Source organism: Macadamia integrifolia, unplaced genomic scaffold (assembly GCF_013358625.1).
Source record: "Macadamia integrifolia cultivar HAES 741 unplaced genomic scaffold, SCU_Mint_v3 scaffold570, whole genome shotgun sequence".
Classification (NCBI taxonomy): domain Eukaryota; kingdom Viridiplantae; phylum Streptophyta; class Magnoliopsida; order Proteales; family Proteaceae; genus Macadamia; species Macadamia integrifolia.
The window spans coordinates 139,741-165,339 of NW_024870488.1; the positions used below are offsets into that span (position 1 = coordinate 139,741).

Consider the following 25,599-nt stretch of genomic DNA (forward strand, 5'->3'; position numbering starts at 1 on the left):
GGGAATACAACCCCTAAGGGAAAAAGAAGTCCAACAAAGGAAAGCTACATCCTAGGAGGGGAAGGAGGAGACATAAGGGGGCTGGGGAGATTCAAGGAAGAGATTGCGGATATTCTTGGAAGTGTTGGCCACAGGGGAAGGCGGCATCAAAGCGAGCTTGGATGAGACCTTGAAGTAGATGGCATTCCAAATCTTGTCAAAAGACCTAGAATTGGAAGTCCATCTACGAAGGTTGCGCTCCATCTAGATATGAGAAATGGTGGCTCCAAAAGCGAGCTTCCTAGCAGTATCACCATAGTTTTTAAGGCGTTGATGCTGTCTAGAGATGGTAAGGCAGTGCTCCGCCTTACGTGAAGTGGCGCCTTATGATTTTTTTTTTAAATACATTTTAAAATTACTTGATGAAGATTCTGAATATAGATTTTTTTTATTGGTAGGTGTATGGTTTTGTTAATACTTGAGATGTATGAGATCAACTTTACTCTAGCAAAAATAACAAAAAAAAAAAAAAAAAAAAAAACAAAACAAAAACACGATTCACAAACAGGGTTTGGATTTTGTCAAGGATTTTAAGAAAGGGCTTTGACAAGGAATCAAGGAACAATGAAGAGCCACTGATCCAGGCGACTATTTTGCTCCGGCAGCGGTGAGCTTCATTCTTCTTTGACAGGAGTAGAAATACAGTGGATGACCTTAGGGCTTAGGCACTCATTTTGGGATCATAGAGGTAAGTATAATAAATACTTGTATTTTTTATGTCTTCTTTTCTTTATATTTATAATTTTGTTTCATAATTATGTATTTATATTATATGTTAATATGTTATGATGATTGAATATTGATGATTGATGTTTGATGATTGATGATTGATGAAGATGAACTTAGTTTATTTATTTTATTGATTTGTTTTCTTGATGAATATCTTACATTGGTATGAATATGAACCTTTAGTATTTATTTAATATATAAGTAATAAGATTCAACTAGGATTTGAGCCAAATAGATTGATTTTGTAAAAAAATTATACAAGAACGCTATAGTTGATAAGGCGACGCTTTATGCCTGTCTTATTGCTAAGGCACTCCGAAAGACCCTCAAACGCCTCCGTCGCCTTACCGCCTTAAAAACTATGGGTGTCATAGATGGTGTTCCTAGCGAATGTCAATCCAAATCCATTCACGGGAAAGGGGAAGGGGGTTTGAAAAGAAGGCCAGCAGAGGGCAATGACTTTTTTCCAAATGGAAGAGGAGAAGGGACATTTAGAGAAGAGATGGTCAAAGTTCTCGAGGCCATTCCAGCAAAGGCAACCTGGAGGAAATGAGAGGGAGGCCAAGATAGGTAACCGTGAGGGAACCCAGGGAGAAGCCGATGATGAGCAAAAGATTAGCTTTTGTGCTGGTGGAGACTCCAGAGTGGAAGATATTGGATTTGAGGAGGTTAATACGGAGGCCAAAGATGGACTCAAAAAGATGGAGGGAGGATAGCATGGACTCGATGGATCAGTGGTCAGCTTCGGAAAAGATCATAAGGTTAGCTTTGGAAAATGATCAGCTTTGAAAAAGATCATAAGGTCATCCGCAAAAGCCAAAAGGGTGAGGCCAATGGATTTGCATTTGGGAATTGGAGAGATGAGGAGATCATCAGTTTTGGATTAAAGGGATCTGGGTAGGATCTCCAGAGCTAGAGGGAAGGGGAGGGGGGAAAGGGGGCACCCTTGCTTGATTCCAACTGAAGAGCCAAAGTGACTGGCAGGGGAGCCATTAACAAGGACCGAAAGAGAGGAGGAACAGATGCAGGCATGGATCCAATCCACAAAGGGGAGAGGGGAAGGACATGGCGAGGAGAACACGAAAGATGAAGTCCCAGCAAATGGAGTCAAAGGCTTTGTGGATATTAATCTTGAGAAGGGCGGAAGGAGAATGGGGTTTGCAGTCAAAGCCTCGCATGATCTCATGACAAAGGATAATATTATCCGAAATGCTTCTACCAGATATAAAGGTAGACTGGTTAAGACTAACCAGGGAGTTAATCAACTTCTATCAACTTCTGGATACGAGTGGCCAGAATTTTGGCAATAAATTTGTATAAAAGGTTGCACAAGGAGATGGGCCTAAACTCAGGTAGGGAGGATGCCCCCTCCTTCTTGGGGATGAGACAGAGGAAGGTATGATTGATGCCTTTGATCTGAGAGGGATTAAGGAAGAAGCGTCTGATAGCTGAGATTAGTTCAGACTCGATTAAATCCCAACAAAGGTTGAAAAACCCATGCTAAACCCATCCGGGCCAGGGGTTTTGTTGGACTTATGAGAAAGGATGGCTGCGTGGATCTCCTCATCAGAAGGGATGGCATGGAGGAGGGGAAATAGATCCGGGGGGACCGACTTGTTGAGAAGTGGGGGACGGGAAGGGGCGGGGTGAGGGGGGGCAGAAGATGTTCTTAAAGTAAGAGATAGCCTTAGCCTTGATATCCTCTGGGTTGAGAAGAATGTTCCTAGAGGCGTCCAGGAGATGGGGAATGGAGTTGAGATTGGTATTGGGTTTAAGGGATTTGTGGAAGAAGGCCGAGTTAGAGTCCCTAAGCTCGAGCCATTTGATAAGGGATTTTTTGCTTGAGGAAACTCTCTTCCTGGGCGAGCAGGGAGGATAGCTCAGCTAAAAGAGAATGCTCCTTGAGGGCAAGGTCAGGGTTGTGAAGGTCCAACTGAAGACGGGATTGGGTTAGGGCAAGCTTGTCTTTTCAAGAGGAGACACGAGTCGAGATAACCCCAAAGGTGGAAATGTTCTAGGCCTTAAGGTCAGACTTCACATTCCGCAACTTATGGGCAAAGGCAATGAGGGGTGAGTCAAAGGAATGAACGGGCTTGAGCCAGGCAGAGTGAACAATAGACAGGAAACACAGTTGGGATGTCCATATGTTAAAGAATTTAAAAGGCTTGGGACTGAAGGAGACATAGGGCTGAACAAAGAAAGAGATGGGGTTGTGGTCGAAGATAGAGGGGGTGTCAAAGGAAGAGTGAGAGGAGGGAAAGTAAGAGAGCCATGCCTCATTAACCAAGACCCTATCCAGCTTGCAAGCAATGGGATCAGGGCCAGATATCCTATTGTACCAGGAGAATTTTAGGCAAGACCATCTAAGGTCATCAATACCGATATCCTCAAGACAAGAATTGAAGGAGTTCACCGAGTTAGAATCAACGGGCGAGCCACCAAGCTTTTTATGGCTATAATGCACCACATTGAAGTCACCTCCCCATCCCCATAGGGAGGAATTAACCCCAAGAGCAAGGGATCTCAGATTGTTCCAGAGGTAGGATTTATCAAAGGTACGGTTGAGGCCATAGATTAAGGAGAAGGAGGGGCCACTATTAGGGTGGGAGATGGAAAGGTGGATTAGCTGGGGAGAGAAGACAGGGGTAAGCTGAATCTTAGAAGGTTTCCAGAGGATCCAGATGTGGCCATTGGGACAAGAGGAATAGTTGGAAAGTAAGGACCACGAAGGGGCAATTAAGGAAACGATGCGGCAGACATTTGGTTCCGAGACTCGTCTCAAGGAGGTAGCAAAGGTGGTCTCAAGAGTCCTTAAGACAGGAGTAGATTTTCATATGCTTAGCCAGCGAGTTAAGCCCCCGAACAATCCAGATGGACCAATAATTCATGGAGGGTGAGAGTGGTGGGGGCAACTAGGCAACAGGGGAGGCTGGGTAGGAGGCAGATTTGCATTTGCACCTGTGGTATTCTAGAAGAATGGGAGAATGGGGGGAGGTAAGGATGGCAATCGACTTGGGAAGAGGAGGGGGAGGGGGATAAGGATGGGGGGAGGGGGTGCCGAAGGTTTGTTCTTCTGCTTTCTGGAGCTAGAGGTTTTGGAATGAAGGATGGACTTAATGGATGATCCAATGAATGGATTAGCCAAGATAGATCTGTGTTGCTTCATATCTCTGGAGCTCTTTGATTTTCTCTAAGGAGCAACCGAAGGTGATGTATCAGGTTGTAGGGACCTAGTGTCCTGGTGGGTGCTAACAAATGTTGCAGCCGTTGGAGAAGATACGGCATGGCCTACCTTAGGGAAGCTACAACAGGGGTGTCCGCAGTTATCACAGCAGGAGATATTGGAGAAGACAAAGCATGGCCCTGTTGTAGGGAAGCTACAGCAGGGAAAGATGTTAGAGCCACGGAGTGGCCCTACCGAAATGAAGGTACAGCATAAGGGCGGTCACAGATGTTACAACAAGGTAAGTTGGAGAAGAGTGGCCCTGTCGTAGGGAAGCTATACCAGGGGAAGATGCATAAGCCATGGCATGGCCCTATCATAGGGAAGCTACAATAGGGGAGGGAGATATAGCAGCATCTTGTGGTAAGGGAGCAGATGCCGGAGGAAAGCGGAGAAGAAGGGGGAGCCAAAAATGATCAACAAGAAGCATTGGGGCGGTAGGGGACAGTCAAGGGGAGACGGGTATAAAAGATAGGTAATTAGGCCATGGTGGATTGGTTGGGTCGGTGATTTGCTAAATGCCTATGGATAAGGTCTAGATGGGCCGAGGCCCAAGGGGGAAAGGAAGGGGAGTTTGACGGGCCCGAGAAGTGGATAGGCCCAGGATTATAAAGGGGAGTATGGGCCGAGGGGGTCATAGAGCTAGAATCCAGAAAGGCATAGGCCATAGAGGGAAGCCTAAGACTAGAGACCAACATTGGATGGGCCTGAGGGGAGGGGGTTGGGAGAAGCCCAACAAGGATAGGATTAGAAGAAGGGGGAGTGGGGGAGGAGGGGAGAGAAGGAAGGGCGATGGGAGGAGGGCTATTAGATGGCAGGGTCGAAGGTGAGAGGTGGCGAATAGGGAATGTTGGTGATGGGTGACATTGCTCAAAGGAGGCAGGGGAGCTGGCACAGAGAGCCGAGAAAGAGTTATGCCCAACAGTTAATGATCGGAGGTTCGAGGAGGTAAGCCTTGTGGGAGCCTAAGAGGAGGCAGGTACCTTTGATGCACGGAGACACCAAGATTTGCTTTAGCCACAGCGGTGAGAGTTGTCGAGATCAGATTTGGAACGTCTATGGTGTGAGAGATCAGGCGATCCAACCTTTCATCTTCAGTGTGGAGGCCCATACTTTCAATGATAGCAGGGGGCACAAGTTTTGATGTTGGAGCATTTTTAAATGGCCCAACAACCCAGTCCAATAAGGCCACAAGCCTAAGCCAAATGATCGAAGCTGGAAATAAAAGTTACAGTCCAGGATTTTGGGGTAACTTCACGGAGATACCCGAACCAACTCAGAAAGAACTAGAAGTCGTGTCAAATATGGATAGAAATATCTAGAAGCCTATTTTCCAACAAAGAAAATGGTGCATCATTTGTTATTTTCTAGAAGAAGTTATGGCCGTTTTGGTAAAGTGCGTCTGGGCTGCTGCAAACTCTTAGAAGTCCGAAATTCATCTTTTTACCCTAACTTCCATTCACATTCGATTCTATAACTTCTTGGGCACTTCAACCATTATATTTCTAGACTCTTCAAGATGTGGAAATTTCTTTCAAGGTTCCCAAGTCCTTTCCTATTGGATAGTTGTTTGTCTTCCCCATATTTGTGTTTTCCAATTAGTTCTTGGAAATTGCCTATGCTTGGAAGGTTGTTCCATGCTCATCTATATAAAGCCTACACCAATGAATGGAATAAAACATACTTGGAGTTTATTCATAATTTAGCCATTGGCCTTTGAGAAGTAGATCTTCTTGAGTTCTCTTATCCCTTAGGTGGATTTCCTTTGGGTGGCAAGTTCTTTTTTTCTTTTGAATTGATCACTTGTGTTACGTCCTAATCCTCTAATTTTCCGATGTCAAGTTTGGAGTAGTCTTGCGAATGGTGGCCAAATACTTTGCACGCCAAGCAATGAGGCAGAACCCAATCATAGTAGATTTCTTGTGTGAAGGAGTGACCTTCTTCATCCTTAATTATAATAGATGAAGGTGGAGTTGATTCAGCGGAGACTTTGACATATTCTTGTAAAGGAGAGGCTGTGACGATTTTTAGTTCTTGAATCTGCAAAGAGGGGATTGCCGATGACCGAACCAAGGAGGCTGAGGCCTTTTTCTCCCAAGTAGTGGAGAGGCAAGTTAGGGAAGGCGACCCAGAGTGGGATGGAGCTGTAGTCCAATTTGTGGAGATGTATGAACTGATTCCACTGTCTAAGGAAGATTTGTTTCTTCCCTACCTGCTAAGGACCACCTTCAAGGGCCAGGAGCATGCTTTGTTCATCGGAAAAATTGAAGAGGAAGACTCCATTCTCGAGGACATGAATTTCTAGGGAAGGGGAGTGCCATTGAGCGCAAAGGGAGCACTTGAAGATGGGGAAGGGGGGGGCTACCAATGAAATGCCCAACAAGAAAGAACCTCCATTTCGAAATCTCAGAGTCAAGGTAATTAGCAGGGCAAAATCTAGTCTTCTTATCACCAAGAAGGGAGGGGCAAACAAAGTGTAGGGGAAGGCAGTCAAAGGTACGAAGGATGGAGCTCCAAGACTTGGAGCCAGAGGGGGAAGGAAGGGGGGATGAGGGAGGAGGACAAGGGAGGGAGTACGGGAGAGGCGTAGGAGGAAGGGGGAGGGAGGGAGGAGGGATGGGAGAGCGGAGCAACTAAAGGGGGGTAAGGGCTGGGGGAGGATGTAGAGGCCATGAGTCAAACTACAACATTAAGGGAGGAGGGAGGAGGGAGGAGGGAGGAGGACAAGGGAGGGAGGACGGAGAAGAAAAAATCATCCACTTCTGATATTGAAGACATCAAGGGAAGCAAAATAACTGACCTTCCTTTCAAGACCTGAGCATAGATGTCCTACAGGAAGACTTCTTTTTCCACAACACCATCTTCTAAAACTTTTGACTATTAAAATTCCTTGATCTGTATTAAAGAAGTGATATAAATTGGGTATACGGCTAGAATTGTCTTATAGGGGTATTTCTATCGTGTACTCAATTCTGTTCCACTCTATACTATAAATAAAGGAGGCCTGTGTCCATTAGACACAAGTCATTCACCACATTCAACATAATATCAGAGTAGGGATCCAAACCCTAGGGCTCTCGCCTCTCCTTTCTCGCCTAGAGATCAGTGCCTCTCTTTCTTGCCTCCCTCTCTCTGTGGCTACTCTCTAAACCACCGAGAGCCTCCTCTCACCTCTCCAATCCTCTTTTGGGTTCTCAGATCCACCCGTCTAATGATTTGAGGGACACATACTCTCTTTTTTATCTATTGAAGTTCAGGGTTTCCAGCCTGCTGGATTTTTGATGGAAGGGTTGTTCTACTCTCTCCTTTGCATCAGTTTACTATAAGGATGCATGCTTCTTGTTCTATTTACTTGCTTCATTATGGCTATTAGCAATATTTTTTTGTCTCCGGCAACCCATACAGGAAAAATCGATTAAATAAGGGTTTTAACACTTTATTGATTATTGCCTTTCAGGTCTTTTTCCTGCTTTTTGGGTGTTGCTGCCTCTTGCGATTTGTGCTTCAGGACCTTAGGGGTTGTATTAGCCCTTTGCTTCATCCCTGTAAGACTCTTTGTGGTCTTTCACAATGTCTGATGTTTCGACTATCTCTTCTAGTAGTAATGGGAACTCTTCTGGCACCTTTTCCTCTTTTATTATGCGTGATATTTAGCTTGACGGTGCCAACTATCTGATGTGGTCATGCTCATGCAACATCTCTATTAAATCCTTTCTTTTCAATGGGTATCTCATAGGGACTGCTAAGAAGTCCCCTAGTACAGGTACGGATGTCAATAAATGGGAATATAAGAGTTCTCTGGTTATGGATTTTTAGGTCAATTCAATGCAGCCATAGATTTCTTGTGGCCATCTTCTCGTTGATTCCACTGCCAAGGTATGGAAGCTACCCAAGACACTTATTCCCAAGTTGGGAAGGATGCATAGGTTGTCAAACTTTGAAAGAGGGTGCATGATCTTAAATAAAAGACCTAAATCTATCACAATACCTATTTTGAGCTAAGGTATCTATCGCAGGAGTTGGACTTCTATGAGGAGTTTCACCCTAAAACACTTGGATGTCAATTCCCAGAAGAGGGAAGACAAGATTCGAGTTTATGACTTCTGGCAGCTCAACGTCGCATACAATCAAATCCATGCCCATGTCTTGAGTCATGATCATTTTCCCATTATAGAGCAGTACTATGGTATAGGTCCAACTTGAAGATAGTCGCCATATTACCATGCTTCCATAGCCAAAACCCTACTCCTCTAGAAAGACCAGCTCTTGTCTCCGGCACTCGAACCATCAGTGACACACCACGGTCTGATGGTTCATGTACCAGAAATCCTGTGAATGTATATTGTGGTAAGGAGCACCATACCAAAGAACACTATTGGAAACTTCATGGCTGCCTTGTTGATGCTTTTGGTAAGGGTCGTGGTAAGAGGCATGGCAACTCCAATCAGACCAACCACACTGAAGTATCTGACTCAGCAGCGCCTGAATGAGATTTATGCTCAAAACCTCTGACAATCTCATGGAAAAGAAGGATGTTATTAGCAATGCTTCTTCTAGAAATGAAAGCTAATCTAATTGGGGCTGACGAGAGTTAATGACAACTTGAATCTGGTTGGCCAAGATTTTGGCAATGAATTTTTACTGGAGGTTGCAAAGGGAGATAGCCTAAAATCTAACATAGCTTGAGTACCATCTTTCTTAGGAATTAGGCAAAGAAAGGTATGGTTGATCCAAATTCCTGCTCCAGATGTCGTTCCCACCCTTTTTTGTTCATTGGATCCACTCTTGCATCTCCTCCCCTCGATTCTCCATCCTTGTTAATAGTAGCCCCGCTAGCTACTTCCCTTCCTTCGTGGGAATCAGACAAGCCCCTCACCGCCTTCCTCTTCTCCCTCACCCTTGAAGTCCTTTCCAAATACATTCAATTAGCAACCGACTAGCTTCTCATCTGTCCCATCCCCAAATGTAAATCCATTCTGCTCACCCACCTTGCTTTTACGGACAATCTCATAATCTTCTCCAAGGCTGATCCACTCTCCATATTCTCAATCATGCCCTCTCTTCACTCCTTCGAGCGCCTCTCAGGCCTCCTCATCAACCTTTTCAAATTCAGCCTTTTCCTATCTGGAGTCTCCGCCTCCACCTAGGCCCTCCTTCTCGGCGTCATGGGGTTCTCAATTGGGACCCTTCTAGTCAAATTCCTTGGCCTCCCCTCATCTCCTCCAGGATCTCTGCCCACCATTGCTCTCCCATGCTTAACCTTTTGAGGAAAAGGCTTTAGGTCTGGAAAGACAAACTCCTTTTGTGCTGGCCGCCTTACCCTTATCCAATCAGTCCTTTAACCCATGTATCTTTATTGGTCTGGCATCTTTGGGGCTCCTGGCCGCCACCATTAAGGCCATCGGGAGTTTATTCTGCTCCTTCATCTGGGAAGGTATGGATACCTCCAAGTTTCTCCATCCTCCAAGTTGGGATAAGATTTGCCTCCCCAAACCTAAAGGAGGCCTCAGTTTGAGGAGGATCAAAGAGGTCAATTCTATTAGAATTCTCAAGCTCATCTGGAAAATTGCCTCCAAGCGCAGGAGCATCTAGGTTGATTAGATTTTTTCTCACCTCATTAAGACCAATTTCCTTTGGATCGCCTCCATCCCCTTGGATTCTTCTTGGATCTGGAGAAAAATGCTTTAATTCCGAACCACTACCCTGTTGCCATCTCCTTCTCCGTTGGTAGCTATCGTTCGACTTCCCTCTGGTTGGACCCTTGGCATCCTTCAGGGATTCTTCTCTCCCTTGTCACCCCCAGAGTTATTTAGTCCTCTAGGATAGACAGATATGCTATGGCCATCTCCATCATTTCCTCTTATGTTTGGTCCCCCGCTCCTCCATCCTCTCGATAACCTTTGGTCTTCCCTACCTCCTCTCCCCTCAGGTCATCAGGGAAGGGAAGACAAATGCATATGGCTTCTCTACTCCATAGGGACTTTTTCTTCTACTTCGGCTTGGGATTTCATCAGATCCATGGGCCTTGTGGCCCCTTGGCTCAAAATAATCTAGTTTAAGGGCCACATTCCCTACCACAGCTTCACAGCTTGGCGCTTTATATCCAACTACCTCTCTACGCAATCCTCCCTTGTCCACCGTCATATCAATGTACCCCCTCTTGTAACCTCTACCAGAGTGGCTCTGAAGAAACCAATCACCTCTTCTTTTCTTGCCCCCTCTCCTCCTCTGTCTGGAAGAGAGTTCTCCATAGTTTTTGGCCGGCCGCAAGACATATTTTACCCTTTGATAGGGAATGGATTTTGGATTGACATGATAGGGTTCATTTATTATACCCTGGGCAAGTTAGCTTTTTGCACCACTATCAACCATCTTTGGATGTGGAGTGAAACATTCACAGATGACTTCCAACTCTCGCTCCTTAGACCAGATTTAGAAAACCATCTATTTTTTATGTTAGCTCCAAGCTCAGATCTCTCCGTCATCGTACAGTTGCAGGTACCCCTAGGCATAGTTATTAAGGTGTCGCTAAGGCATTAAGGCAGTATGGGTAGGCTAAGGTAGTCATGTGAGTTATGGGTTTCACATTAGGTGACCACTTTAATGGATAAGGCAATGCCTTACTACGCCTTAGGATAGCTTATTGTGTCTCATGACCAAGGCAGACGTCTTTTATGTTTTTTTTTTTTAAATGTATTACCATAGATTCTATATATTTTCTTGTGATTGACAAATCTATGGGAATTTTGTGCACTTGAGACTATAGGATCAAGTCTATATAAAGACAAAAATCACATTTGTGGTTGAACAAATCACAAATCGAAAAATCCTTTTGGCTATTTTTTTTCTTCATTTAGGAGAACTAGGTGATGTAGATCAAAGCTTGAAGAAGAAGACAAAAACAAGAGTCAGAAATTACTGTTCATGAAACACTGTTCACATGAACAGTACTCAGAAATTAATGTTCACATGAACGAAAACTTAGAAATTACTGTTCACGTGAGTAACTAGTGTTACTGTTCATGTGACACAGTGAACAGTAAAGTGGTTCCATATTTCATATTTCAAATTCCTATTTAGATTAGTTAGTTTCTATTTACTTCATGAGCAATATAGTCAAGTTAGTTTCCTATTTTGTTAGTCAAAGGAGTTTCTATTTTGTAATTTAGATTAGTTTCCTTTGTGTTTAATTGTTAGTTTCTAATTTATTCTTACTTGGTTAGCAAGTTAGACGCAAATTAGAAAGTTCTATTTCAGTCTATTAGTTTCTTTTTTTTATTGTGTCTTTATGTCCAGGCAATGTAAGGCTATTTAAAGCCCATCAATTATAATGAGAAGGGAGATTTTTTAGTTAAACAAAAAAAGATGGCTTACGCTATTGTGTTGTGGTATGCGGTTGAGTGAGATGCCCTAGGTGAGATGCCTAAACCCAAGGGGTAAGATACCCATTCCATTATTTTCTTTCACCATTCTCAACCCTCCATCGAATTCTCTTTTTGTTTTCTTATTTTTTTTTATTTGTCTGCTGTGAGAGAATGTTTGAGAGCTAGGACCAAGCCTATTGGAGGACATCTTCTCTATTCAGCCATAATTTCAGATCCCTGCTTGGGATTTGGATCACTTGTGATTCTAGTTCTACATTATTTGGTATCAGAACCTAGCTAGAGCAAGGATGGAGCCGCGTGATTTTCATGAGGAAATTTCTTCATACATCTTCCTTGAATGGGTATATGAATTGAACAAGTACTTTGACAACTACAACTTGACAGAGATGCAAAGAATTTTATATGTTTGCTCCTAGATGAGTGATTGTATTTGAATACAATGGAGAGTCCGTGAAAGGTAACTTCAAGTTCAAGGACGTGAGCCTAAAACGTGGGAAGAGATGCAGTACGAGTTGACGAACATGTACCTGTCTAAGCATGAATGAAGGATGTACTTCCCTCCACTAGATTCTAAAAGCCACTCTCAAGTCACAAGATTGCTATTGTCGAGGGAGGTAGTCAGTGATGTTCCTATTAGAGAGATTATTATGGATGAAGTCAAAAGAAACATAGTCACAATTATAGAAAAAGATATCGAACCCAAGGAGAATGGTGGTTCAACATCTATGATGCCTGTGAACAGCAAAGAAGAAGATCTTAAAGGGTTCGAGATTGAAGTAATGGTTGACAAAATCATTGAAGAGACTATGAACTACAAGGACAAGGGACTAGAAGAGCACGTAGAGGAATTGCTAGAAGACGACCTAATGTAGGACTAGATTTGATAAGTCAAACTGGACCTGAACTGCAAGAACTTTTAAACCAAAGAACAACCGTAAATCAACCCCAAACACTTGTACGAAAAATCAGATTATAAAAGACAATAGGCTATCGATCTCAAATCAGTAGATGTTCTTAGAACAGATCAATATAGCTAATAACATGGACTAATAAGTAATTTAAATAGGTTCAAATCAACTGTAAACACTAAACCATAGGTCAAAGAAACCATAGGAATTAAATCAGACCTATCGACATATGTTATGGACAACACAGGTTACTAAAAGTTGAAAAGAAGGAGATTTTTATTAACTCCAATATGGCTGGTCAGAACCAGATTAAAGCAGGGCCGATCCTTGCCCAGGTGGGGAGGAATGATCGACCAGAACTATGGGCCAAAACAGGACTTAAATTGCTACAGACAGCAGAGGTCGATTATGAGTTCTGCAGGAATTTCTAGGCAGAATTTAAGAAAGTAAATCTTGGTTTGTTTGGTAGTAGTAGAACCTTGATAATAAAGCTTGAAAAGAGAATAATAAAAAACTTGAAAGGAACCTCTTGAACTTAATGCGCAAAGAGTCAATTGGATCAAACACCAATTCTTTTAGCCTTGATCAAACACAAGACCAATCTCCATAGAGAAGACAATTGCAGCAACCATTAGTTCTTTTGTTTCATAAAATCATTCTTGGCTTAGAAGCCCCCTCTTCTTATTTATAAGAATGATGGGGGGTTACATAAAATAGAAACTAACTTTAGTTTCAAAAAACTGAAATAGAAAACTAAAAATTAGAAACTCACCTAATTACTAAAACTGAAAATAAAAACTTACAAAATAGAAAGTCCTTTAGTTACTAAAACTGGAAATAGAAACTAGGAAATAAGAAGTACTGAAATTAGAAAATAATTAGAGTGATGCGGATCCAGGTCGCAAGGACATGAATCGGATCACTTAGGACCCACAATAAAGTAATAAAATTAAAATATAAAGAGTAATGGCAGTTCTATAAATAAACTGAACTTTAAGGGAATGGCAGAGTTGTAAATAAATAGAAATTATAATGAGCTACTTGGGAGATGGGACATAAAGGGGATTAACAGTTATCTGGTGGGGATAAACTAGGAAACAAATAAAAATATGGGAGATGGGAGAATTAAAGGAAAACAGAAGGGTATAATAGGAAATCAGAATAAAAGAGATTTAATGAGTAACTCAAGATTATGTTGGGTTGTCTTCAACCTCTAGACAGCTACACAAGAGGTGGTAGAACAGAGAACAAAAAAGAGAAGGAATTCCCTCGATTCTGTCACAACTTGGTCTAATACTTCAAGCAAATAATCGCCACAACTTGCCCTCCCAAGAACATGAAGACTTAACCTGAAAGAACCTGCAATGAGAGTGATTGGGGGACCTGAACCAGATCTGGAGGTAGGTGAATGTCGGTTTTGGCTGCTGTGGATCTCAAAAATCTGAAGCTCTTTCGATCTCAGATTCAAATATCTAAATTGCCTTAGGGCTTGCTACTACTCCTCCAAGTCTCAAACCAACATCTATGGTTATGAAGGAGATCGGCTCACCTGTTTGGTACTGCAAGTATCGCCTAGAAACAGAAGGGGAAACCAGAAAATAATAAAGGAAGAAAAAGGAAGAAGAATAAATAAGGCAGAAGTGGAAGAAGAAGAAGATGAGAAGGAGATCAGGGAGGGGTCAAAAGAAGGACACCCACAGAAGCCATGGTTCTCACCCAAAAGAAATCTTTCATGTTCAAATCTTCAAAAACTAAAACTGAAATTTCATAATGTCTTACATGACTACTTAAAGGAAAAATCAAAGCAATTAATGGAAACTACTTGAAAGGAAACTACTTTAAAATTAGAAGTTAACTAACCCTAAAAGAAATTGTTTCTAAAATAAAAGGAAATCAAATCACAAGACAATTTTTCTTAAATTAGTCGCCCAACTGCATCATAGAGGACTGAAATTTGAAACTAAATAATAATGTAATAGCTCCATCAATCCCCAACTAAAAAGGAAACTAATTAGTAATCCCATACTGAATCTTAGAGCCCCTCTTTTATACCCATAAAAGTGGCCCAATACACCAAACCACATGGACTGAAGGCCCAACACATATACAACCCAACCCTAGGCTTATTCCTATAAAACAAGCCTATTTTGGTTATTAATCTGAGTCAACTCTCTCCATCTTGAAAATATTCGTCCTCGAATTTTACAATGATGAGGTGGGAACAATATGTGAATAGCAGCCGTAACTGTTACCAAAATAGAATTTAGGTTGCTTGTAGACTTTTGGAAGGTAGTCTTCAAGGCATGGAGCTTTTTCTTCAAAGAACCATGATGGCATAACAAACCCTATATGCTCAACCTCTGAACCAATACCAACTGTGAATGTTGTGCGCATAGAGTCGTCAATGTTGGTAACCTTTTCATCAAGGATTGGAACAAACTCTTTCTTCTCATCATGAATCTCAAAGACTTGTTGTGTTCTTTCAATCACTACCTCATCTTCCACAGCTTCATTCTTGTCTACTATGCTCTCTTCAATGTAGAACTCTTCAGTGGAATCTTCTATCTCTTGACCTTCTGTCTTTAAAGTTTCAAGAACTATTTATTCAATGTGACCCTTGACTTCAAGTTCTTTTGGTTTGAATAGAGGTATCTTCACTTCACATAGAGGAGATGTGGCTCTTGGGGGTATTGATAGCGGCTGAAAATTTTTTCTTAACCTCCCTAGCTTGATGATTAAACCTTCTACCTGTCTGTGCTATGAGTTCCTCCATTTGAAGAGCCTTGTCAAAGTAATCTCTCATTGTATATACATCAGAAACACCAATTCCTTTATTAATTTCAGCTCGCAATCCCAGTCGAAATCGAGAAAGTAAAGGCCTTTCACTATCCCTTATGCCTTTACGAGAATAAAGTGCATTAAACCTATTCATGTACTCTGCAATAGACATAGTCCCTTGACGAAGAGAATTTAGCTGGTCTTGTATGCGATCTCTGAAGTTGCTTGGCAAGTATTTGTCAGATAGCTTAAGCTTCATTCCCTCCCAACCAGTAGGTTCTCTACCGTAATCTTCTAATTCATGTTCATAGGTCCTCCACCAATCACAAGCACCCTCAACTAGCTTATCATGAGCTAGTTTCATCTTTCACTCCTCAGGTAGATTATAGTAGTAAAAATAGTCATCTAAAGCAGCTACCCAATCATAGAACAATTGGGGGTTATGTTTACCATCAAACTCCTTCAGATCGAGCTTGACCTTCTATGAATCTCTAGAGTACCTCTGATATATGGGATGTTCAGTCTCAAAGTTAGCCCTTATGTGTTCTTCAAAAGTAGGTTGCGCTAGAGGAACCCTCCATGGCCCTCTCAGATTAGGGTATGCTCTCTTTTCAGCCAACTGAGTAGCTATATTCAATGGGATTTCCACTTTGGGTGTTGTACGTGAATCACTGATAGGCTGTTGTGGTGGGGTCTCTATAGTCAACAACCTTGTATTCAGTTTAATTTTCAATTCAGCCTGCAAGGCTTGCTGTTTAGCCTTCATCTCAGTTCTTATATTCTGTAACATCTCCATAAGAGAAGTTAGGGTGGGGGTGTTGTTCTCATCCATGCACTGATACCACTTAATGTAGGACTAGATTTGATAAATCAAACTAGACCCAAACTGCAGGAACTTTTAAACCAAAGAACAACCATAAACCAGCCCCAAACACTTGCACAGAAAATTAGATTATAGAAGATAGCTGACTAAACAAGATCATGTTATCGACCTCAAATCAGTAGAGGTTCTTAAAACAGATCAATATAGCTAATAACAGGGACTGATAAGTAATTTAAATATGTTCAAATCAACTGTAAGCACTAAGCTATAGGAATTAAATCAGACCTATTGGCATATGTTCTGGACTACACAGGTTACTAAAAGATAAAATGAAGGAGATTTTTATTAACTCCAATATGGTTGGTCAGAACTAGATTAGAGCAGGGTCGATCCTTTCCTAGGTGGGGAGGAATGATCGACCAGACCTATGGGCCAAAACAAGGACTTAAACTGCTACAGACAGCAGAGGTCGATTATGAATTTTGTAGGAATTTGTGGACAGAATTTAAGAAAGTAAATACCTGATTTGTTTGGCAGTAGTAGAACCTTGATAATAAAGCTTGAAAAGAGAAGAATAAAACACTTGAAAGGAACCTCTTGGACTTCACGCCGTAAAGAGTCAATTGGATCAAATACCAATTCCTTCAGCCTTGATCAAACACAAGACTAATCTCCATGGAGAAGACAATAGCAGTAGCCATTAGTTCTTTTGTTTCATAAAATCATTCTTGGCTTAGGAGCCTCCTCTTCTTATTTATAATAATGATGGGGGGTTACGTAAAATAGAAACTAACTTTAGTTTCCAAAAACTGAAATAGGAAACTAAAAATTAGAAACTCACCTAATTATTAAAACTGGAAATAGAAACTAGGAAATAAGAAGTAATGAAATTAGAAACTAATTGGAGGACTAAAATTAGAAACTAAATAATAGTCTAATAAGCCCATCAATCCCCAACTAAAAAAGAAACTAATTAGTAATCTCGTACTAAATCTTACAGCCCCTCTTTTAGACCCATAAAAGTGGCCCAATACACTCCAAACCACATGGACTGAAGGCCCAACACATATACAAACCAACCCTAGGCTTATTCCTAATAAAACAAGCCTATTTTGGTTATTAATCTGCATAAGGACGAAAAGGAGATTTTATTAACTCCAATATGGCTGGTCAGAACCAGATCAGAGTAGGATCGATCCTTGCCTAGGTGGGAAGGAATGATCGACCGTGCATCACGACCCTATGGACACATCCGTATACATTGAAGTTGAGCTTGTGGAGTTTGTCATCCCCTTGAAGTACCTTGAAGAGCATCAACCGTGCCTATATGACTAAATCCATATAATCAAGAAGCTACCTTAATTTTTCTACGACTTGAAAATGGATGTGCATCATGTTATAATCACCCTCACACTCTACAAAATTCGAGGACGAAATTTTTTTAAGAGCGGGCAAGTTGATGCAGATCAAAGCTTGAAGAAGAAGACAAAAACAAGAGTAAAAAATTACTGTTGATGAAACACTATTCACGTGAACATTAACTCAGAAATTACTGTTCACGAACAATGTCACGTGAATAGTAACTCGTGTTATTGTTCACGTGAATGTAAAGTGGTTCCATATTTCATATTTTAATTTCGTATTTAGTTTAGTTAGTTAATATTTACTTCGTGAGCAATATAGTCAAGTTAGTTTCCTATTTTGTTAGTCAAAGGAGTTTCTATTTTGTAACTTAGATTAGTTTCCTTTTGTGTTTAATTGTTAGTTTCTAATTTATTCTTACTTGGATAGCAAGTTAGACACAAATTAGAAAGTCCTATTTCAGTCCATTAGTTTCCTTTTTTATTGGGTCTTTATGTCCAAGCAATGTAAGGCTATTTAAAGCCCATCAATTATAATGAGAAGGGATATTTTTTAGTTAAACGGAAAAAGATGGCTTATGCTATTGTTTTTTGGGATGCGGTTGGGTGAAATGCCCTAGGTGAGATGCCTAAACCTAAGGGGTGAGATACCCATTCCATTATTCTCTTTCACCCTTCTTAACCTTCCATCGAATTCTCTTTTTGTTTTCTTATTTTCCTTTTTTTGTTTGCTATGGAAGAGTGTTTGAGAGTTAGAACCAAGCCTATTGGAGGACATCTTTTCTATTCAACCATAATTTCAGATCCTTCCTGGGATTAGGATCACTTGTGATTCTATTTCTACATTACTAGGGCATCAATGTTCCTTCCTCCATCTTATCCAGCTCTGGCGACTCTCCTCCAGTGGTTCTTCCTCCGACGAGTTTTCCTTGGGCCATTCCAGCTCCGGCAAGGTACTCTTTTTCTTTTTCCAGTTCTTTGTTCCTGAACGAAGATCTCTTTCTCATCTGATTTTTCTTCTTCTTTCTTTCTATTCCTCTTCCCTTAATCCCTTCTTCTTCTTCCCATTCAAACGAGACTTCCCCTCTATTCTTTCATTTTTCTTCTTCTTTCGTGGTTTTCTTTTCTCATTCTAGCAATACTAACCTTAGTTACAACCCTAGTTAGACTGACAGGAATAGAACTATGGTAGATGACCTTAGGCACTCATTTTGGCATCATAGAGGTAAGTATGATAAATAGTTTTTTTGGGTGAATAAATAAATTCATTGCCAAGAGAGAAAACATACAACCCCAATAAAAAAAGGGGGGGGGGCAGAAGAGATTACAGACTCATAGATGAGGGGCATTCCTAATGATGGAGCTAGAAAGCTCCCAGGAGTTTACAATATGACAATCCCCAGGGGAGGGGTTACATTGAGTAGAGAGACGAGCAACCTTTCCCTTAATATCAAAGGAGATGGAGTTCCAAATATTATCCAAGGAATGACAATTGGAGGTCCATTTCCTATGGTTTCTTACCATCCAAATCTGATTAATGGTGGAGTAGAAGGCGAGTTTTCCCACAAGGTCACATATTGATTTCCCTTGGAAAGTCATAACCATCCAGATCCATTTCCTATGGAAGGGGAGGATTCTTCTATTTGTTGGCCAACATTTGGAGAGGACACCCTTCCATATGGAGTTGGAGACAGGGCAAGAAAAGAGAAGGTGGTCAATATCTTCTGGTTCGGTCCCACAAAGAATGCACATAAGGTCTACTTGGATTCCTCTGAGTATCAACATGGCGTTGTGGGCAAGGAGTTGGTGAAAGCTCTCCAGGCTGTGAAGCTTTGGTAGGGAATGTGGTGAGGGAACCATATATGTCTGTGCCAAGGAGAGACTTGCCTATGGGTTCGGACAAACTCCCAAGCAACCTTTGAGGAGAAAAGTTTAGAGACAGTCGGCAACCAAAGGATGGAATCTTGCTCCTGCCTATACGATAGTTGAACGGGAGGAAGGGTGTTATAAATGCCATCAAGCACGGGCAAGGAGTGGCTTGGGGGGGACCAGCTACCCAAAGAAATGATGTCAGAAACGAGGGCGAGCTTGGGCAGCCCCGAGATTTATATGCTTCTGGCACTAATAGCTTAGAAGAGAATGCCTTTGGGATGCCAAGAGTCTAGCCATAGGAGAGTGCTGGATCCATCTCTAATTTGGGAGGATATGGTTGGAAGGATAGAGGGTCTGATACCCATAATCTTTCGCCAAACCCAAGAGGCATCAACTGGAGTTTTGGCTGTCCAAAAGGAATCCGACTTAAGAAGGTTTGAGTAGACCTAATCAACCTATATACTCTTCTTTTTAGAAATAATTTTCAAGCTAGCTTGATAATACCCACAAGATTGACATCTTTGATCCTTCTCAACCCTAAGCCTCCTTCGGATTTTGGGAGACAAATAATGGGATGAAGTAATTTAGAGCTTTCACTTCCTTTCCAAAGGAAGGCTGCAAACATCGATTCCAGCTTGGATATGATAGATACCGGGAAAGCATAAATACCGGACTAGTAGATGTATGTAGCCTGCAGCACAGATCTAATGAGCTCTAGCCTGCCAACAATTGACAAAAGCTTTCCTTTCCAAAGGTTGAGCCACTTCCTGATGTGGTCAAGCATAGGAGAACAATGATGAGCAGTGAGCCTGGTCGGAATAAGAGGAAGACCAAGTTACTTCACTGGAAGCCTCCCCAAGGTGAAACCAGTCAGGTGAAGCAGATAAGCTTTGTCCACATTAGAGATCCCAGCTAAGAATAGGAGGAATTTGGCCGGGTTGATGCGTAACCCAGACAAATCGGCAAACTGATTTAAACACAACATGATGTTTTGCATAGAGGATGGGTCGGCCTTAGAGAATATCATCAGATCATCAACAAAAGCTAGGTGGGTCATCTACAAAGCTTTACACTTCGGGATGGCTGCAATAAGGTTCTGATCAGTGGCCCTTTGCAGACATCTAGAGAGGACTTCCATAGCTAAGCAAAAGATGTAAGGGCAGAGGGGGTATCCCTACCTGAACCCCATAGATGTGGAGAAATATCCCATCGAGCTACCATTAACTAGAACCGAGAACTAAGGGGAGGCTATGCAATGGTGGATCTAATTGGAAAAATTTGGAGGGAATCCTATACTATTGAGGACCGAGGTAATGTAATCCCATCTAAGAGAGTCAAAGGCTTTTTGGATGTCAATTTTTATAAGAGCAGCTGGAGAGTGGGTTTTTCTCTCAAATGCTCTGACAATTTCATGACAAAGAATAATATTCTCCCCTATTCTTCTTCCTGGAATAAAGGCCGATTGATTGTCACTAGCCAAGGAGTCAACCACTCGCTTGATTTTGTTAGCGAGGATCTTTGCAATGAACTTGTATAAGAGGTTGCAAAGGGAGATGAGCCTATAATCCATCGTAGTGTCTGCACCCTCCTTCTTAGGGATTAGACAAAGAAAGGTGTGACTAATCCCTTTGATCTGGCTTGGGTTGTAGAAGAAGCTCTTAACAGCCTTGATTAAGTCATCTTTGACAAGGTCTCAAGAGGAGGAAAAGAATCCCATACTAAATCCATCCGGGCCAGGAGCTTTGCTTGCCTTGTGGGAGAGAATGGCAGATGTGATCTCTTCATTGGTAGGGATAGCACTAAGCATATCAGACATGGTCTCAGGTATGAATTTATCCAAGATGCCATTTGGGATAGAAGAGCCGGAGGCTGGGGCTGGGTTGAACAAGTTCTTGAAGTAGCCAACTCCCTCATTTTTTATCTCATCAACCTTATGAAATTGAATCCCTTCAGAAGTAAACAGCTTGAGAATAGAGTTGAAGTTGTTTTTGGCTTTCACAGATCTATGAAAATATGCTGAGTTTGAGTCACCTAACTCCAACCAATTGATATTGGATTTCTGCTTGAGGTTGCTTTCTTCTTGAGCCAAGAGGGAGGATAAATTTGCAGCCTTAGGTTTCTCTTCTTTAGCCAAAGAGTAGTTGAGGGGATCATGCTGCAACCTGATCTAAATAGAAGAGAGATTGTTCCTACAAACATTAACTCGAGAAGAAATATTCCCGAAGGAGTTAGTGTTATATGCTTTGAGGGTAATTTTGACATTTCTAAATTTTTTGGCCAAGGCTAAAAGAGGGGTGGAGAATGTATTAACCGGCTTCAGCCAAGCCTCTTTGACAATGATGGGGAAATCTGGGTGGGAGGTCCACATGTCAAAATATTTGAAGGGCTTTGGGCTGAAGGAGGTGTAGGGGAGGATGGAGAGATGAATGGGGCAATGGTCAGAAATGCTTAGGTTCTCAAAAGATGCATAAGAGAAAGGGAAGGAGGAGAGCTATACTTTATTGACAAGGATTCTGTCAAGTTTGTAAGCTATACGGGCCTGACCCGATCTCTTATTGTTCCAGGTGAATTTGTTTCCAGACCATCTGAGGTCATTTACTGAGATGTCTTCAATGCAGGAATTAAGAGCCTCAACACTAGTAATCCCCCTCCTTGCTTCTCATGGGAGTACCTAACCACATTAAAATCCCCATTGATCCCCCAACAATGAGTCTGATATCTCTCTAAAGTTGCTCCCTATATGTTGCCCTATTGGAGGCATAGATGGCAGTGAGAAAGAAGGAGTGGCTATTACCAGGGTCGGAGGTGGAGAGATGAAGGTATTGGGATGAGGAAGAAAGGAGGGTGGTATTCAGTTTGGCTTTATCCCACAAGAAGCAGATACTGCTATTGGGATGGGAAGAGTGGTTGGAAAGGGAGAGCCAACCGGGAGTAATGGAGGACACAATTCTGGCCAAGGATGTTTCCTTCACATGAGTTTCAAGCAAACAGAAAAAGGAGCTCTCAAATCTTTTATAAGGGTTCTCACAGGAATTCCACACTATTCCTTGGGACATTAGGAGCAGTTGGAAGGGGGGCAACAACTGCAAAGCAGGGGCATCTCAGGCATCCACCGATTGGCTAGGTTTACTTCTCTGGTATGGATGGGGATTGACAGAGGGGCAGTCTTTCAGGGTGTTACCTCCAGGATCAGAAGGTAGGCCAATGGTCGAGGAATCTGAAGCATGCTGGGATTTTTTCTTAGCCCTGGGAGGAACAGTGAGACTATCGGGTGAAGAAGAAGCTCTAATATGGTTCACAGGATGGGTCAGAGGAGCCAATACCAAGCCCGAGTTCGATTGGTTCAAAAGAGACAAGGAGGAAATCTCGGCCAGTGGTTAGTTTTGGGCATGGGTTGAAGGCTTAGAAGGGGAGTGGCCTCGGATATGATTATGGGCCTCAACAAGAGTAGAGGGGCTGGTCTTAGAAGGGAGCTATAGGCCCATTAGTGCTAACGGAGGGAGATTTTCTCATGACAGGGTGACGTGTCGCAATAGGGTACAAAGGATTGAGGGGGCTTTCTCCCAGAAGCAGCAGTCGACGATGGTGACCTCGATAGGGCAGACAAGGCAGCTAGAGAACCAGAGTTGGATCTATCCCCATTAGAGTCCAAGGAGCTCTCATCATAATCTGAGCCAGAAGATAGATCCAGGTCCTCATCGAAAGAGGAGCTCTCATCGGAAGTGGAGGAAGAAAGCTGGGAAGGGATGGTGGTATCTTCCATATCTCGATCGGCAAGGGAGGAATCCCTCACATCAACATCACCATCAGCAGTCCTGGTTGATTCTTTGAGAGGCCTCGATGCATCAGCCAAAATCGCAAACCTGTTTTGCCCTACGGTTAATCCACAGCCTTGGACCAGAGGGTGATTGGAGGGAGGGACAGCGGGAATAGCAGCGGTGGCTAAGAGAGGATTCTAGTTGTGGGCATGACCTCTCCCTCGTCGACCATGGACCGAAGGGCGGAAAGGAGGTCTAAATCTTGTCGGAGATATTCTAGATCGATCACAGATGTAAGAAGCATTCACCAGATCCACATGCAAGGCCCTTATCTCTCACCAAAGGGGGTGGCCTCCTAGGCAGGAGGAAGAGTTGTGACCAAAAACATTGCAAGCAATGCACTGGGGGGGTTTCCAATTATAAACGACCCGCTACTGGAAGGAAAAGCCTTCACCATCCTAGATGGAAATGGAGGTGGGAAGTTCAGTAGCTGCATCCACCTCAACGCAAATTCTGGCATATGCAAGCCTTTGTTTTCTATATGTCTTAGCATCGAAGCATATGGGAGAACCCAGAACAGAGCCCATAGCGCTCAATCCATTGGCGCACCAAAAATGCAAAGGAAGGCCAGGGAGGGAAATCCAAACTGGAATGGTGGTGAAGTCTTCTCACTTGAGAAGCAACTAGCAGTGCCAAGGTCAGAGGAAGATGGGCGATCGGCCATTAAACCAGGGACCTCCTTTGAGACACCTAAGACGATCGTTCTCATCGGAGACACAGAAAAGGAAGTATCCATGGTCGAGAAGGAAGGTATCAACAGTGCCAGTAGTCCTCCATTGCTTTAAAAGGGAGAGCTTCACCATATGGAAGGGTGGCCTCTTCCCCAGGAATTGTCCCAGAAGGGAATTGCTCCACCGGGAAGCCTCAGAGTCAATAAGTCCCAAGGGACAGACAGCAACGCGGGAAGCACCATTGTAGACAGGTGGGACAAAGCAAAGGGGTAGGCTCTCAGCAGGGGGAGAGAGAGGGCTTGAAGTGAGAGTTCCAAGGGATGCCCAAAGGAGATGGAATGGCAGTGGGGGTGGGAGAAGGAAGGGATGAGGAGGAGGGTATTTCACAGAGGGCAGCGAAAGAATTTTCCGACAAGGGGGCTACCCTGGCCATGGTCATGGCTAGATGTCGACAGTCAAGTAGAAGCTCGGCTCATTTCGAAATCGAGTTCAACAGGTCATCTCCCCAATCTCCATGATAAATACTTATATATTTTTTAATAGATTTTTTTTTTTTTTTTATATTTATAATGTTGTTTCATAGTTATATTATAGATTATAATAAAGGTGAACTTAGTTTATTCACTTTAGTGATTTTTTTTTTATGAATATCCTGCATTGATTTGAATCTTTAACCTTTATTTAGTATAGAAGTAGAATTATATAATTTTTAATAATCTATTTATGCCAAATATTAAATGGTTACATAGAAAAAAACCAACACTAGAACGCTTTATTCGATAAGGTGACACCTTATGCCCATCCTATTGCCAAAGCGCTTTGAAAGAGCCTCAATCGCCTCGGTCAGGAAGAAGCTTTTGATACAAGAGATTTGGCTGGGGTTCAAGAAGAAGCTTTTGATGGCAAAGATAAGATCATCTCCGATGATGTACCTCCGATGATGTACCAATAAGAAGAGAAAAAGCCCATGCTGAAGCCGTTAGGGCCAGGGGCTCTGTTAGATTCGTAGGAGAGAAAAACCGCAATGATTTCCTCATTAGAGGGAATGACTTGGAGGCTAGGGAGAAATGCTCTTGTTCTATAATAAGTTTGACTGGTCAAACAATTTTATTTTTATATGGGACTTTTTTACATTAGGTTTAGCACAAAACTAGCTTTCCAACAAGTCTAAGATAAATCTGAGTTGTAATGGCAAAGTTATGTTCTGGTCAAACTTATTTTTAATGTGCAAATACTGTTAAAATCACTTGAAATGAAAATAATTTTATGGACATCAGAACAAAAGATTATTTCTGATTTTTAGTAGCGTTTTACCAAGATAAGATTTAAAAAATTTTCAGAATTGAGAAAAAACCCCCAACATTTGAAAGTCGAAAATCGCTCCTGTAACCAAAAATCCAATTTTTGGTCTTTATAAGGCGACAACCACCTGGATGCAACGCCTTGACAGCTATGGTAACCATTGAACCAGACATTTGAAAATTTTGAATGAAAATTTGAATCTTACACTGGGTTTGCAACAATTGAAGCTGATCGACTGCTACTTTCTTTCCTCTCTTTGCTTCTTTTGATATCTTCTATCTCAAGCATGGTTCAAGATCTTGATGTGATCTCACTAATTTCTCGTTTTTCATAAAGGCAAGGCGAGATGCATAGCGAGATATAATTGGTACAAAAACTCGATCAAGATCTTAAGATATCGCAGAGATCTTGACCAAATCTCACCAAATCTCGCCTCTCTCTGCTTTTTTGAAGAAAAAACACTAAGGAGCAAGGATTTTGGTGCTTTTGCTTGAGGATATCCATTCTTACACTCATTGAAGCTTAAAGAGTACAAAATATTACCTCATCCACATTTGGAGTTACTTTTCTTATATATGATGTCTTTTAAATTCTTATGATTATGTTGTGTCATGTGTTGATTGTGGAATGTGGATTATGGAATAGAGCATACTAGCCTAAGGTCCGAAGATTCGGAGACTACTTACGTAG

The 25,599-nt window shown here is 42.1% G+C and overlaps 1 pseudogene; it reads left to right on the plus strand.

Annotated features, from left to right (window-relative positions):
• Window positions 1–25,599, plus strand: part of LOC122069272 — a 60,277-nt pseudogene that overhangs the window by 6,827 nt on the left and 27,851 nt on the right.